At 43.1% G+C, this 16,103-nt stretch overlaps 1 non-coding gene across 1 annotated transcript; it reads right to left on the bottom strand.

Annotated features, from left to right (window-relative positions):
• Positions 1-15,555: 15,555 nt before the first annotated feature.
• Positions 15,556-15,693, bottom strand: LOC119927502. Its single transcript, XR_005450498.1, has one exon. It is a non-coding gene; the product is annotated as a small nucleolar RNA SNORA7 (small nucleolar RNA).
• Between the last annotated feature and the right edge of the window lie 410 nt (positions 15,694-16,103).

The raw sequence follows: 16,103 nt of genomic DNA, 5'->3' as shown, positions 1-16,103 counted from the left end.
TGCTTTTTACAGGTAAGGAATATCAAATATAACCAGATAAAAGTTGGATTTCCAGTACTTAGAGCAGTGCTCTGCACACAGCAAATGCTACTGATTGATTAACACATGAGCAAATAAAAAATGGGGGCATACAGGAACACTTGTCTTGTGTTATAATGTTGAGTTGTGTCTGACCCATAGTGACTCCATGGACAACTCTCTCCCAGAATGCCCCCTCCTTCATCTGGTAGCATATCCAGAGAGTTTTCTTGGTAAAAATACAGAAGTGTTTTACCATTGTCTCCTTCCACACAGTAAACTTGCGTCTCTGCCGAACAGGAACCGGGGAAAGTGGTGTAAGTTAAGCAGATTCACATGTCCCGAAGTAGCCTCACTTGAAGATGAAAACTCATAAGAAACATAACCGATGATTAGTATTTCAGATGGGGTTTAGCAAATATACATTAATCATGACAAAAAGAGCTATAGATATGAATTTCCCATTCATTTATCTGAAAATATGGCTGCTTCTTTTTGCGCCATTAAGAAACATGTTGATTCAGGACTTTTTTTCTTAGCAAGCTTTGGTTTTGTCCATGGCATGATAAAAAAGACCAGATACTTTGCAGATTGGTCATTACTATTTTACTCCCGTTGCAGTTTTCTCATTGTTTGTTTTTTGTGAATGGAATTTTCTCTGCGCTCTCCCGCCTCCACCTCCTTTCGAACTGAAAACTCCTTGTGGACATCTTTTCTATAGCATCACTGTACCTGCCTCAGTGCCTAATTCAGGAAAAAGGAGTGGTAGAAGCTAATTTCCCCAAAAGCCACCAAAGATGTTGCACGAAATTTTGGATGCAATATTTGCCAGGGAAACTGATAAGGAAAAGGAGTAAACCATCCCCTTTCTGTGCCAGAGTATCCTCCGGGCTGACCGTACTTGAGTAAACAGAATAATAATATTCTGAATAATATGATAATAATTATGATAATAATGTGAATAATGATGATGATAATAATAATAATAATGGTAGTTGTTAAGCACTTACTATGTGCCAAATACTGTTCTAAGCACTGGCATAGATACAAGTTAGTCCATGTACATATAGTCAATGTCCCACAAGGGGCTCATGGTCTTAATCCCCATTTAATGGATGAGGTAACTGAGGCACAGAGAATAATAATAATGATGGCATTTGTTAAGCACTTACTATGTACAAAGCACTGTTCTAAGCGCTGGGGGGGATACAAGGTGATCAGGTTGTTCCACGTGAGGCTCACAGTCCCCATTTTACAGATGAGGTAACTGAGGGTCAGAGAAGTTTAGTGACTTGCCCAAGGTCACACAGCTGACAAGTGACAGAGCCGGGATTATTCATTCATTCATTCAATCGTATTTATTGAGAGCTTAATGTGTGCAGAACAATGTACTAAATGCTTGGGAAGTGCAAGTTGGCAACTTATAGAGACGGTCCCTACCCAACAGCGGGCTCATTAGAACCCAGGTTAATCAATCAATCATATTTATTGAGCACTTACTGTGTGCAGAGCACTGTACTAAGCGCTTGGGAAGTACAAGTTGGCAAGATATAGAGACGGTCCCTACCCAACAGTGGGCTCACAGTCTAGAGGTCCTTCTGACTCCTGTAACAACATCATCATCATCATCATCATCAATCGTATTTATTGAGCGCTTACTATGTGCAGAGCACTGTACTAAGCGCTTGGGAAGTACAAATTGGCAACATATAGAGACAGTCCCTACCCAACAGTGGGCTCACAGTCTAAAAGGGGGAGACAGAGAACAAAACCAAACATACTAACAAAATAAAATAAATAGAATAGATATGTACAAATAAAATAAATAAATAAATAGAGTAATAAATATGTACAAACATATATACATATATCCAGGTGCTGTGGGGAAGGGAAGGAGGTAAGATGGGGGGATGGAGAGGGGGACGAGGGGGAGAGGAAGGAAGGGGCTCAGTCTGGGAAGGCCTCCTGGAGGAGGTGAGCTCTCAGCAGGGTCTTGAAGGGAGGAAGAGAGCTAGCTTGGTGGATGGGCAGAGGGAGGGCATTCCAGGCCCGGGGGAGGACGTGGGCTGGGGGTCGATGGCGGGACAGGCGAGAACGAGGTACGGTGAGGAGATTAGCGGTGGAGGAGCGGAGGGTGCGGGCTGGGCTGGAGAAGGAGAGAAGAGAGGTGAGGTAGGAGGGGGCGAGGTGATGGAGAGCCTTGAAGCCCAGGGTGAGGAGTTTCTGCCTGATGCGCAGATTGATTGGTAGCCACTGGAGATTTTTGAGGAGGGGAGTAATATGCCCAGAGCGTTTCTGGACAAAGATAATCCGGGCAGCAGCATGAAGTATGGATTGAAGTGGAGAGAGACACGAGGATGGGAGATCAGAGAGAAGGCTGATGCAGTAGTCCAGACGGGATAGGATGAGAGCTTGAATGAGCAGTGTAGCAGTTGGGATGGAGAGGAAAGGGCAGATCTTGGCAATGTTGTGGAGCTGAGACCGGCAGGTTTGGGTCATGGCTTGGATGTGAGGGGTGAATGAGAGAGCGGAGTCGAGGATGACACCAAGTTTGCGGGCTTGTGAGACGGGAAGGATGGTAGTGCCGTCAACAGAGATGGGAAAGTCAGGGAGAGGGCAAGGTTTGGGAGGGAAGACAAGGAGTTCAGTCTTCGACATGTTGAGCTTTAGGTGGCGGGGAGACATCCAAATGGAGATGTCCTGAAGGCAGGAGGAGATGCGAGCCTGGAGAGAGGGGGAGAGAGCAGGGGCAGAGATGTAGATCTGGGTGTCATCAGCGTAGAGATGATAGTTGAAGCCGTGGGAGCGAATGAGGTCACCAAGGGAGTGAGTGTAGATTGAGAACAGAAGGGGACCAAGCACTGAGCCTTGGGGAATCCCCACAGTAAGAGGATGGGAGGGGGAGGAGGAGCCTGCAAAAGAGACTGAGAAAGAATGACCGGAGAGATAAGAGGAGAACCAGGAAAGGACGGAGTCTGTGAAGCCAAGGTCAGATAGCATGTTGAGAAGAAGGGGGTGGTCCACAGTGTCAAAGGCAGCTGAGAGGTAGAGGAGGATTAGGACAGAGTAGGAGCCATTGGATTTGGCAAGCAGGAGGTCATTGGTGACCTTTGAGAGGGCAGTTTCCGTGGAATGTAGGGGACGGAAGCCAGACTGGAGGGGGTCGAGGAGAGAGTTGTTATTGAGGAATTCTAGGCAGCGAGTGTAGACAACTCGTTCAAGGAGTTTGGAAAGGAATGGTAGGAGGGATATAGGGCAATAACTCGAAGGTGAGGTGGGGTCAAGAGAGGGTTTTTTAGGATGGGACAACAGGTCCTTTTACTGCAGGTAGGTTCTCATCTTTCAAACAAAGCCATAACTGGGACTAATAGCCCCAGTTGCTCATCATCATCATCATCATCATTTATTCATCCATTCAATTGTATTTATTGAGTGCTTACTGTGGGCAGACCACTGTACTAAGTGCTTGGAAAGTACAGTTTGGCAACAAATAGAGACAATCCCTACCCAACAATGGGCTCACAGTCTAGAAGGAGACAGACAACAAAACAAAACCAGTAGACAGGCATCAATAGTGTAAATATAAATAAATAGAATTATAGATATATTCACATCATTAATACAATAAATAGAATAATAAAATCATAAATATGTACATATATACACAAGTGTTGTGGGGCGGGGAGAGGGGTAGAGCAGAGGGAAGGAGTAGGGGTGATGGGAAGGGGAGGAGTAGCAGAGAAAAAAGGGTGATGATGATGATAATAATAATAATAATAATGGTGGCATTTGTTAAGTGCTTACTATGTGCCAAGCACTGTTCTAAGCGCTGGGGGAGTTATAAGGTGCTCAGGTTGTCCCACATGGAGCTCAAAGTCTTCACCCCCATTTTACATATGAGGGAACTGAGGCACAGAGAAGTGAAGTGACTTGCCCAAGGTCACACAGCAGACAAGTGGCGGAGCTGGGATTTGAACCCATGACCTCTGGCTCCAAAGCCCCTGCTCTTTCCATTGAGCCACTCTGTTTCTCGAAGATCATCATCAATGGCATTTACCGAGCTCTTACTATGAGCAGAACACTATACTAAGTACTTGGGAGAGTATAACAGAGGTGGCAGACACATTCCCTGCCCACAATGGGCTTACAGTCTAGAGGACTCAAAAGACTTACTCTGAACAGGTTTACAATGTGCAGAGCACTCAACTAAATGCTTGGGAGAGAACAACACAGTAGCTTTGGTAGACACACAATCCCTGCCCACAAGGAGCTTACAGTCTAGAGGACAAATTCTCCTCAGTTGGTTGACATGAAACTGTTTCTCCTGTTCCTCTTTGCTCCATGGAGAAATATGTGAATTCAGAAGCAGTGTGGCTCAGTGAAAAGAACACGGGATTTAGAGTCAGAAGTCATGGGTTCAAATCCCAGTTCACCAATTGTCAGCTGTGTGACTTTGGGCAAGTCACTTAACTTTTCTGTGCCTCAGTTACCTCATCTGTAAAACGGGGATGAAGACTGTGAGCCCCCCGTGGGACAAACTGATCACCTTGTAACCTCCCCAGTGCTTAGAACAGTGCTTTGCACATAGTAAGCGCTTAATAAATGCCATCATCATCATCAACGACATTGACTCAGAGTGAATGGACTACCTGTCTCTTCTAGGCCAAAGGAAAAGAAGGAAAAGACTTCAATTTCCATAATTTTAATCCTAACACCTTTGAGACAAAAATACTTTGGATTTATTTAGCGCCTTTCCTTTTAATTGCTCCACGTTTGAACGCAGATATGATGTCATTTTATGTTAAGAAAGAATAGGTGTAGATGTTGTCTTAGTCAGCAGTTAAACAAATTACCACTCTCGCATGCTTACTCTCTTGTTGGTTTATCTTTCTCATTGATGGCTTCTCTCAACACCTCTCTCTCCTGCTGCTGCATTTTCAAGAAGGATTAAAGAAGTAGTTCATTCTTTAACCTGGATCTGTTGTTCTCTGGATAGGTCTTTTTCTACAGATTGAGAAAGCCAAACTCAGAGAGAGCAAGTGTCTTGCCCAGAGGTCACACAAACTGAGTAGTTTGTTTGTTTGATGGTATTTGTTAAGCACTTACTATGTGCTAAACACTGTTCTAAGTGCTGGGATAGGTACAAGTCGATTAGATTGGACACAGTCCCTGTCCCACATGGGGCTCACAGCCTTAAGTGGAAAGGAGAACAGGTTTTAACTCCCTATTTTACAGTTGAGGAAACTGAGGCACAGAGAAGTTAAGCACCTTGCTCAATCAATCAATCAATTGTATTTATTGAGTGCTTACTGTGTGCAGAGCACTGTACTAAGCGCTTGGGAAGTACAAGTTGGCAACATATAGAGACAGTCCCTACCCAACAGTGGGCTCACAGTCTAGAAGGGGGAGACAGAGAACAAAACCAAACATATTAACAAAATAAAATAAATAGAATAGATATGTACAAGTAAAATAAATGAATAGAGTAATAAATATGTACAAACATATATACATATATACAGGTGCTGTGGGGAAGGGAAGGAGGTAAGACGGGGAGATGGAGAGGAGAACGAGGGGGAGAGAAAGGAGGGGGCTCAGTCTGGGAAGGCCTCCTGGAGGAGGTGAGCTCTCAGTAGGGCCTTGAAGGGAGGAAGAGAGCTAGCTTGGCAGATGGGCAGAGGGAGGGCATTCCAGGCCATGGGAATGACATGGGCCGGGGGTCGACAGCGGGACAGGCGAGAACGAGGCACGGTGAGGAAATTAACGGTAGAGGAGAGGAGGGTGTGGGCTGGGCTGGAGAAGGAGAGAAGGGAGGTGAGGTAAGAGGGGGCGAGGGGATGGACAGCCTTGAAACCCAGGGTGAGGAATTTCTGCCTGATATGCAGATTGATTGGTAGCCACTGGAGATTTTTGAGGGTGGGAGTAACATGCCCAGAACATTTCTGGACAAAGACAATCTGGGCAGCGGCGTGAAGTATGGATTGAAGTGGGGAGAGACACGAGGATGGGAGATCAGAGAGGAGGCTGATGCAGTAGTCCAGACGAGATAGGATGAGAGCTTGAATGAGCAGGGTAGCGGTTTGAATGGAGAGGAAAGGGCGGATCTTGGCAATGTTGCGGAGCTGAGACCGGCAGGTTTTGGTGATGGCTTGGATGTAAGGAGTGAATGAGAGAGCGGAGTCGAGGATGACAACAAGGTTGTGGGCTTGTGAGACGGGAAGGATGGTAGTGCCATCAACAGTGACAGTGTCAAGGTCACACAGCTAGCGATTGGCAGACCAATTGGGTGAGCCGGGATTAGAACCTCAGTCTTCTGACTCCCAGGACCATTGTCTTTCCACTAGGAGTGAGAGAGGATAATTAGGGCTTATGGTTTACTTTATAATGCATTATTAATAGAATTTCATAAGGGTAGAACCAACTCTCCAAAGACCCTGGGACTAGCTTCTCCATCAACTCTCTGCAAAGCTCTATATTGGTAGGGTGGGGATGATGTGATGCCTTTAGGCCCATTTAGTCCCAGAAATAGAACATAGACGTTGGGAGCTTCTTCAACTCTCAAACCCCAATTGCAGAAATTTAGTTGTCATTAGAGCCATGTCAGATACTGCTATTTATAGTAAGGGACCTTTCTTGAGTCATAGACTTCCTAACCCAAAATGCGATGGATGGTTTTTATCCAAAAATGAATCTCTCCCCTCAAGACTTTGGGATGGCAGCATTCATTCATTCATTCGTTCAATTGTATTTATTGAGTGTTAACTGTGTAGAGAACACTGTACTAAGTGCTTGGGAGAATACAGTACCACAGTAAACAGATACATTCCCTGCTAATAGTGAGCTTACAGTCTAGAGGGGGAGATAGATATTCATACAAATAAATAAATGACAGATATGTACAGAAGTGCTGTGGAACTGGGAAGCGGGGAAGAGCGAAGGGAGCAAGTCAGGGTGTCGCAAAAGGGAGGGGGAGAAGAAGAAATGGGGGGCTTAGTTTAGGAAGGCCTGGTTTTTCTAATTAATTATGGTATTTGCTAAGCCCTTATTATGTGCCAGGCACTGTACTAAATGCTGGGGTGGGTACAAGCAAATCAGGTTGGATACAGTCCTTGTCCTATATAGGACTCACAGTCTCAATCCCTATTTTACAGATGAGGTAACTGAGGCACAGAGAAGTGATGTAATTTGCCCAAGATCACATGACAGACAAGTAGTGGAGCTGGGCTTAGAATCCATGACCTTCTGACTCTCAGGCCCATGTTCTATCCACTAAACCACACTATTTTTCAATGTAGTTTTGCTCCTGGGTTAAAACATTTTATAGAAAAGGTATTTTAAAGACACATTGACCAAGTACTAAAGAAAGCTGAACTAAAACCCTAGGGGCATGGCACAATGATTTATAAATTGGAGTACTCCCCAAAATTCAGTATTTGTAAAGCTGAGACCTTGAGTTTGGACTTGTATCTGTGTACCAAATGTTATTCAGGCTGTTTTAGATCTATTTTTCATGGTATTTTTAAAGTTCTTACTATGTGCCAGGCACTGTACTAAGCAGTGGGGTAGATCAATAAAACAGTGGTATTTAATGAGTACCAACTACGTGCTGAGCATTGTACTAAGCACTTGGGAGAGTATAAAACAACAGAATTAGCAGAAACGGTCCTTGTTCATAATGAGCTTACAGTCTAAAGGGACATCTATCAAATGGGGATTAAGACTGTGAGCCCCACCTGGGACAACCTGATGACCTTTTATCTCCCCAAGCGCTTAGAACAGTGCACTGCACATAGTAAGCACTTAATAAATGCCATCATTATTATTATTATTATTACCTAGAGATGATAAAAGTTAATCAGATTGGACAGAGTCCATGTCCCACTTAGGGCTCACAGTCTTAATCCCCATTTTTACCGATGAGGTAACTGAGGCATAGAGAAGTTGTGACTTGCCCAAGGTCATACAGCAGACAGGTGGTAGAACTGGGATTAGAACCCAGATCAATCAATCAATCAATTGTATTTATTGAGCACTTACTGTGTGCAGAGCACTGTACTAAGTGCTTGGGAAGTACAAGTTGGCAACCTATAGAGACAGTCCCTACCCAACATCATCATCATCATCATCAATCATATTTATTGAACGCTTACTATGTGCAGAGCACTGTACTAAGCGCTTGGGAAGTACAAGTTGGCAACCTATAGAGACAGTCCCTACCCAACAGTGGGCTCACAGTCTAGAAGGGGGAGACAGAGAAAAAAACCAAACATATAAACAAAATAAAATAAATAGAATAGATATGTACAAGTAAAATAAACAGAGTAATAAATATGTACAAACATATATACATATATCCAGGTGCTGTGGGGAAGGGAAGGAGGTAAGACGGTGGGGATGGAGAGGGGGACGAGGGGGAGAGGAAGGGGGGGCTCAGTCTGGGAAGGCCTCCTGGAGGAGGTGAGCTCTCAGTAGGGCCTTGAAAAGTCATTACTTTATGTAATGTCAGGTCCTTTTGACTCCCAGGCCTATGCCCTATCTACTAGACCACACTGCTTCTCAGTAGGGAATACAGCTACTGAGGGTTTTGCCACTTCTCAGGAGAATTTGCTTACAGGTAACAGGGCATCTTTTATTCATTCATTCCAAACCGCTACCCTACTGGTTCAATCTCTCATCGTATCCTGACTGGATTACTGCATCAGCCTCCTCTCTGATCTCCTATCCTCCTGTCTCTCCCCACTTAAGTCTATACTTCACACCGGTGCCCGGATTATCTTTGTGCAGAAATGCTTTGGGCATGTTTCTCCCCTCCTCAAAATTCTCCAGTGGCTACCAGTCAACCTACGCATCAGGCAAAAACTCCTCACCCTCGGCTTCAAGGCTGTCCATCAATTCACCCCCTCCAAGCTCACCTCCCTTCTTTCCTTCTACAGCCCAGCCTGCACCCTCTGCTCCTCTGCCATTAACCTCATCACTGTGCCTCATTCTCAACTGTCCCACCATCGACCCCGGGCCCACGTCCTCCCCCTGTCCTGAAATGCCCTCCCTCCACACATCCACCAAGTTAGCTCTCTTCCTCCCTTCAAAGCCCTACTTAGAGCTCACCTTCTCCAGGAGGCCTTCCCAGACTGAGCCCCCTCCTTCCTCTCCCCTTCCCCATCCTCCCGGCCCTACCTCCTTCCCCTCCCCACAGCACCTGTATATATGTTTGTACAGATTTATTACTCTATTTATTTTACTTGTACATATTTACTATTCTATTTATTTTATTTTGTTAATGTGTTTTGTTTTGTTGTCTGTCTCCCCCTTCCAGACTGTGAGCCCGTTGTTAGGTAGGGACTGTCTCTATATGTTGCCGACTTCTACTTCCCAAGCGCTTAGTGCAGGTGCTCTGCACACAGTAAGCACTCAATAAATATGATTGAATGAATGAATGAATTCATTCATAGTAAGCACTTGGGAAGTACAAGTTGGCAATGTATAGAGACGGTTCCTACCCAACAACGGGATCACAGTCTAGATGATGTTGAATGAAGATTTTTCAATCAACCAATCAATCAATGGTATTTATGAAGCATTTACTATGTGCAGGGCACTGTTCTAAGTGCTTGGGAAAGTACAGTACAACAGAATTAGCAGACACCTTCCCTGCCCATAATGAGCTTGCAGTCTAGAGGGGCTGACAGGCATTAATGTGAATAAATAATTTTTAACAAATAATTTAATGATTATGTACATATAAGGATGGTGGGGTTGTGGGTGGGGAGAATATCAAATGTCCAAAATTCACAGATTCAAGTGTACAGAAAACACAGGAGGGTCAGCGAGCCGGGGAAAAGAGGGCTTAATTAGTGAGGACTCCTGGAGAAGATGTGGCCTTAATTGTTCTTTTGAAAGCATTTTAAATGCAGCATTAAAATGGCACTTAAAAATTAAAATGATTATCTTCAGTCCCTGGACAATTAGATGAAAAAAGCCAAAAAAATTCCTCAAATTTTGTTGCAAAATATTGGCATTTCACATTACCATCTTTCTACCCCAACTACACATGCATGCGTGCATTGCATGCTTATTGCCTTCACAAAGGGATTGTGGAAGTTAAAGTTAAAAAAATTCCTCACCACCCAATTTGCAGCATTACAGCATGGATGTGTTTTCTTTCTTTTATTTTCTGAAGAATGGCATTTCTATATGTATATATACATATGCATATGTTCACCCCAACCCTCTGGAAAAACTCATAAACCTCTCCTCACCACCACATTTATAGAATTAGAGCATTAAACTTTCAACCTCACATATATTCCCTTAGTGGAAAGGAAATAGATTTGAGACCACCACCTTTCAAAGACTCTTCATCCTAGTGGATGCTTTTTGAAACCTAAGTAGGGATGAAGAAATCATTATCAAAATGATCAAGAATAGTCCAACTTCTTTCTCACTTTATACCATGGACAATTTATTTCAATATCATTCCGTGAAAAATACAATCTTCCAGCAGGTAGTTCTTTTCCCCAGTATAACTATATTAACTGATAATAGGATATCATTACTGAGAACATGGCGGTTCTGAAGAGGTCTTGTGCAAGTGGTGGGAATAAATGATCACTTCATTCATAATTATCTCTAGCTGTATTCATTAAAGCTCTCTGCTGGGTTGGCAGAGGACACTGACATTTGGGATTTCAGAACATACACACCAGACTTTTCTGAGCATAAATTGTGGTGAGAACCATAGTGAATGAACAGTATTTTCAATATTTCAACCTTTGGTTATTTGAAGGAAAAATGGATCCGTTAATTTAGTTTCTATTCATTCAGTTGTGTTTATTGAGCATTGACTGTGTGTAAAGCACTATACTAAGCACTTGAGAGAGAACAATATATCAATAAACAGACACATTCCCTGCCCATTTAAACTCTGCTCTACCATTGTATTACATAGTACTGCACCCTGCATGCAGTAAGAGTTCAATAAATACCACTGATTTATTGACTGTGCTGAAGTACCTTTAAGGGGCTAATAATTATGAGGTTTAGAGAGAAACCAATAGGGATAATGTATTTAGATATTAGGATGCCTCTGACATCTCTGTAGCCAGGCTTTTTAAAGGACGGATTAGTCTGTAAACTCATCCCTCTAGACTGTAAACTCCTTGTGAGCAGGGAACCTGTCTACCAACTCTGTTATCCTCTACTCTCCCAAGTGCTTAGTAGAATGCTCTGCACACAGCAAGTGCTCAATAAATAGGATTGATTGATTAAACATGAGATTGGAGAGGTGTTCTGTCTTGGACAAAAAAAGGCTGACTGAGACAGGAAGCAAAAGGCAGGAGTCCTCAGCAGAGAAGTAATCATAATAATTATGATATTTGCTAAGTGCTTACTATGTGCCAGGCACTGTACTAGTCACTGGGGTGGATACAAGCAATTTGGGCCCTGTCCCACAAGAGGCTCATAGTCTCGATCCTTATTTTACAGATGAGCGAACTGAGGCACAGAGAAATTAAGTGATTTGCCCAAGGTCACACAGCAGACAAATGGTGGAGCCTGGGGATTAGAACCCATGACCTTCCGACTCCCAGGCCTGTGGTGTATATCCACTAAGCCATGCTACTTTGAGGTGTCCCAGCGAGTGTAACAACTTCTCAATGTGTTCTCGCAAGAGGAGAACGCAACAAAATCCACAGAGGGGTAAACTCTAAGAAGACCTCGCAAAGCTGATGACCTTATGGGCTGAAAAATGAGCTTCAGTGAGAGCAAGGAGAAAACAATCCAAACTCTATCTACCAAATGATAGGCTCACAGCTGTCAGTCACTAATAGGAAAGAAGTCTTGGCTTCCTTAATGACCTCTCTTAAATCACCAAAGTGTGACAGCAGTCAAAACATCCAACCGAGTGCTAAAATGGGATAGAAAACAAAAGCCAAAGGCACAGTTCATTCATTCATTCATTCATTCATTCATTCGATCATATTTATTGAGTGCTCACTGTGTGCAGAGCACTGTACTAAGTACTTGGAAAGAACAATTCAGCAACAGAGACAATCCCTACTCAACAACAGGCTCATGGTTTAGAAGGCACAGTTCTACCCCCATGTAATGTTGGCAGTGTGGCTTAGTGGATAGAGCATAGCCTGGGAGTCAGAAGGAAGCAGCGTGGCTCAGTGGAAAGAGCCCGGACTTTGGAGGCAGAGGTCATGGGTTCAAATCCTGGCTCCCACCAATTGACAGCTGTGTGACTTTGGGCAAGTCACCTCACTTCTCTGTGCCTTAGTTCCCTCATCTGTAAAATGGGGATGAAGACTGTGAGCCCCACGTGGGACAACCTGATCACCTTGTAACCCACCCAGCGCTTAGAACAGTGCTTTGCATATAGTAAGCGCTCAACAAATGCCATTATCATTATTATTATTATTATTATTATTATTATCCCCGCTCAGCCATATGCCTGTTGTATGACCTTGGGTAAGTCACTTAACTTCTCTGGGCCTCAGTTACCTCATCTGTGAAATGGGGATAAAAGTGTAAGCCGCAAGTGGGTCAGGGACTGGGTCCAACTTGATTAACCCCAGCACTTAGAACACTGCTAGGCACATAGTAAGCACTTAACAATTAATTATTTTTATAATGTTGAGAAGGCTGGAGCTTTGGCTGTGAGTTGTGAGGAACTTAAACCTCTGGTGCTTTCACCACAGTACCTGATATTGCTCTTTTTGTTTTTATTAGTTGTATTTATCTTTGTTCTCATCTTTTTTGTTGCTTTGTCTTCATTGTTCACTTTTCTTTATGTGTCTATCGCCAATCCCCTCTCTCTGCTTTATTCTTAGATGAGCCCCTTAAGGGCCAGGGATAGTGTCCAGTTCTTACTCATGATAATCTTGGACACAGTAAGAGTTTAATAAATACCATTACTACTGTAACTTCAGTTCTTTCACTCCTAGCACACCCTAAAGACATTTTTTTTCAAGAACAAACCTTTATCTTTTTCAAAGCTACTATGCAGCACCCTCAAAGAGGCAATACCCAAAACTTAAAACATCTAGTTATTGTACATCCAGTGAATATTACTAGATGAAGTCTTTTTTTAATTTCACATCAGTTGATTGAAGTGCATTCTTTTACTTAGCAATTACATACAGTGTTTTAATTTTGACAACAAAAATGTATAAGGTATTTGGTTTTCACTTTGAGCCATGATGCTCTGGACCTGATGCTCTAGACCTGCTTTATGGTAAACTCCCAAAGGCACAGGGCATGATTTTTTTTACTTTTCTCAAAACAGTTCAGGAGTTAATGGTAAAAGTTAGAGTTACTGTGAGGAAGAAAATGATTTTTTTAAAACTAATGTATACAGACCTGATTCGTATATCATAGAGTGCTTGAAAGTAGTAATACTACTGCTACTACTACTACTACTACTACTATTTGGTAGCATTTGGTATTTTTGGTAGTATTTGGTAGTATTACTATGCATTAAGCACTCTTCTAAGTGCTGAGGTAAATACAAGTTAATTAGGTTGGACAAGAGACTTAGTCTGAGGGAGAACAGGTATTGAACCCCCATTTTTAAGAGATGAGGAAACTGAGGCAGAGAGAAGTTAAGTGATTTGCCTAGGGTCATCATTCATTCATTCAATTGTATTCATTCATTCATTTAATTGTATTAAGTGCTTACTATGTGCAGAGTACTGTACTCAGCACTTGGAAAGTAATCATAATGATGGCATTTGTTAAGCGCTTACTATGTGCAAAAGCACTGTTCTAAGCTCTGGGAGAGATACAAGGTAATCAGGTTGTCCCACGTGGGGCTCACAGTCTTTATCCCCATTTTACAGATGAGGTAACTGAGGCCCAGAGAAGTTAAGTGACTTGCCCAAGGTCACACAGCAGACATGTGGGGGAGTGGGATTAGAACCCATGACCTCTGACTCCCAAGCCCGTGCTCTTTCCACTGAGCCACAGAAGTACAATACAAAAATAAAGAATGACAATCCTCTCCCATAACTTGCTCACGGTCTAGAGGCGGAGAGACAGACATCAATACAAATAAGCAGACTTCAATACAAATAAATAAAATTACAGATATACACTTAAGTGCTTTGGGGCTGGGATGGGGGGAAGAGCAAAGGAAGCAAGTCAGAGCAACTCAGAAGGGAGTGGAAGATGAGGTTCCTGCAAGTCACATGAAAGGCATGTGGCATAGAAGCAGTGTGGCTCAGTGGAAAGAGCATGGGCTTTGGAGTCAGAGGTCATGGGTTCAAATCCCAGCTCCGCCAATTGTCAGCTGTGTGACTTTGGGCAAGTCACTTAACTTCTCTGGGCCTCAGTTACCTCATCTGTAAAATGGGGATTAAGACTGTGAGCCCCCCGTGGGACAACCTGATCACCTTGTAACCTCCCCAGAACTTAGAACAGTGCCTTGCACATAGTAAGCGCTTAATAAATGCCATCATTATTATTATTATAAGGCAGGTGGTGGAGCTGGGATTAGAACCCAGGTCCTCTGTCTCCAAAGTTCGTGCTCCTTCTACTAGGCCACACTGCCCTTCTTCAGAGGTACAGAGGCTACAATGGTGTGGAAAAGCAAATTATGAAAAGTTATGGTTTTGGCTAGAGTCTTCCATGATGCCTATAGAAATGATGACATTTGCTAGCAGAATGGAATCAGTTGTACAGATTTATTACCCTGTTTATTTTCCTTGTAGATATTTACTATTCTATGTATTGTGTTAATGATGTGTAGCTAGCTTTATTTCTATTTATTCTGATGACTTGACACCTATCCACAAGTTTTGTCTTGTTGTCTGTCTCCCCCTTCTAGACTGTGAGCCCATTGTTGGGTAGGGACCATCTCTATATTCATTCAATCATATTTATTGAGCACTTACTGTATGCAGAGCACCATACTAAGCCCTTGGGAGGTACAAGTTGGCAACATATAGAGACGGTTCCTACCCAACAGCGGGCCAGCTTGTACTTCCCAAGCACTTACTACAGTGCTCTGCACACAGTAAGTACTCAATAAATACGATTGAATGAATGGATTTTTCTCAAGTCCATATCAAAGCAGGTTTGGGAAGGAGTGGTTAATGAAATGGGCAACACGTTGATGTATAAAATTCAACCTCTTCCAACACACATATTTATTTATTTTCACTATTATTTTGATGTATTATCTTTGTTAACCATGGCCTAATTGTAGATTCAGGCCTACTCTTTCCCTTATTAGACTAATAGCTTTTTGAATATAAGGGATGCTGCTTTTACATCTTTATATGTTCCTCAAATATCTGGTCCAATGCTCATATACTCTGTTGCTATTGTCATATGCTGTCGAGTCGTGTCATAGCGACGCCATAGACACATCTCTCCCAGAACACCCCAATTCCATCTGCAATCATTCTGGTAGTGTATCTATAGAGTTTTCTTGGTAAAATCCAGAAGTTGTTTACCATTTACTCCTCCCGCACAGTAAACGAGTCTCTGCCCTCGGCTCTCTCCCATGCCACTGCTGCCCAGCACAGGTGAGTTTTGACTTGTAGCAGATTGCCTTCCACTCACTAGCCACTGCCCAAGCTAGGAATGGAATGGATAGGCTTCTGCTTGACTCTCCCTCCTGTAGTCGTGACTGGTAGACTACTGCAAACTCTACAGGTGTGACCCTGAGAAGGGTCATACACCCTAACTGCTCATAAATGCTATTGCTGCTACTACAGAAGGTTGCAGGGTAGATTCACTGTGATTTAGTTGTAATAAGGGTGTTAGTGATCTGGAAGCATTGGAAAGAACAAGGGACTGAGAGTCAGAAGGACCTGGGTTCTAAGCCTAACTCTGTCACTTGTCTGCTCTGTGACCTTAGGCAAGTCACCTCACTTCTCTGCACCTGTTACCTCATCTGTAAAACGGGGATTAAGACTGTGAGCCCAATGTGAGACAGGGACTGTGTCTGACCCAATTTGCTTGTATCTACCCCAGGGCTTAGTACAGTGGCTGGCACATAGTAAGTGCTTAACAAATATCACAATTATTATTATGTTAATTGAATTCACAGATAATGCTAAATTTGGAGATATTTCAAGCAC

The sequence above is a fragment of the Tachyglossus aculeatus genome, chromosome 4 (assembly GCF_015852505.1).
Source record: "Tachyglossus aculeatus isolate mTacAcu1 chromosome 4, mTacAcu1.pri, whole genome shotgun sequence".
Lineage (NCBI taxonomy): Eukaryota > Metazoa > Chordata > Mammalia > Monotremata > Tachyglossidae > Tachyglossus > Tachyglossus aculeatus.
This window is presented reverse-complemented; position numbering and strand designations above follow the sequence as displayed.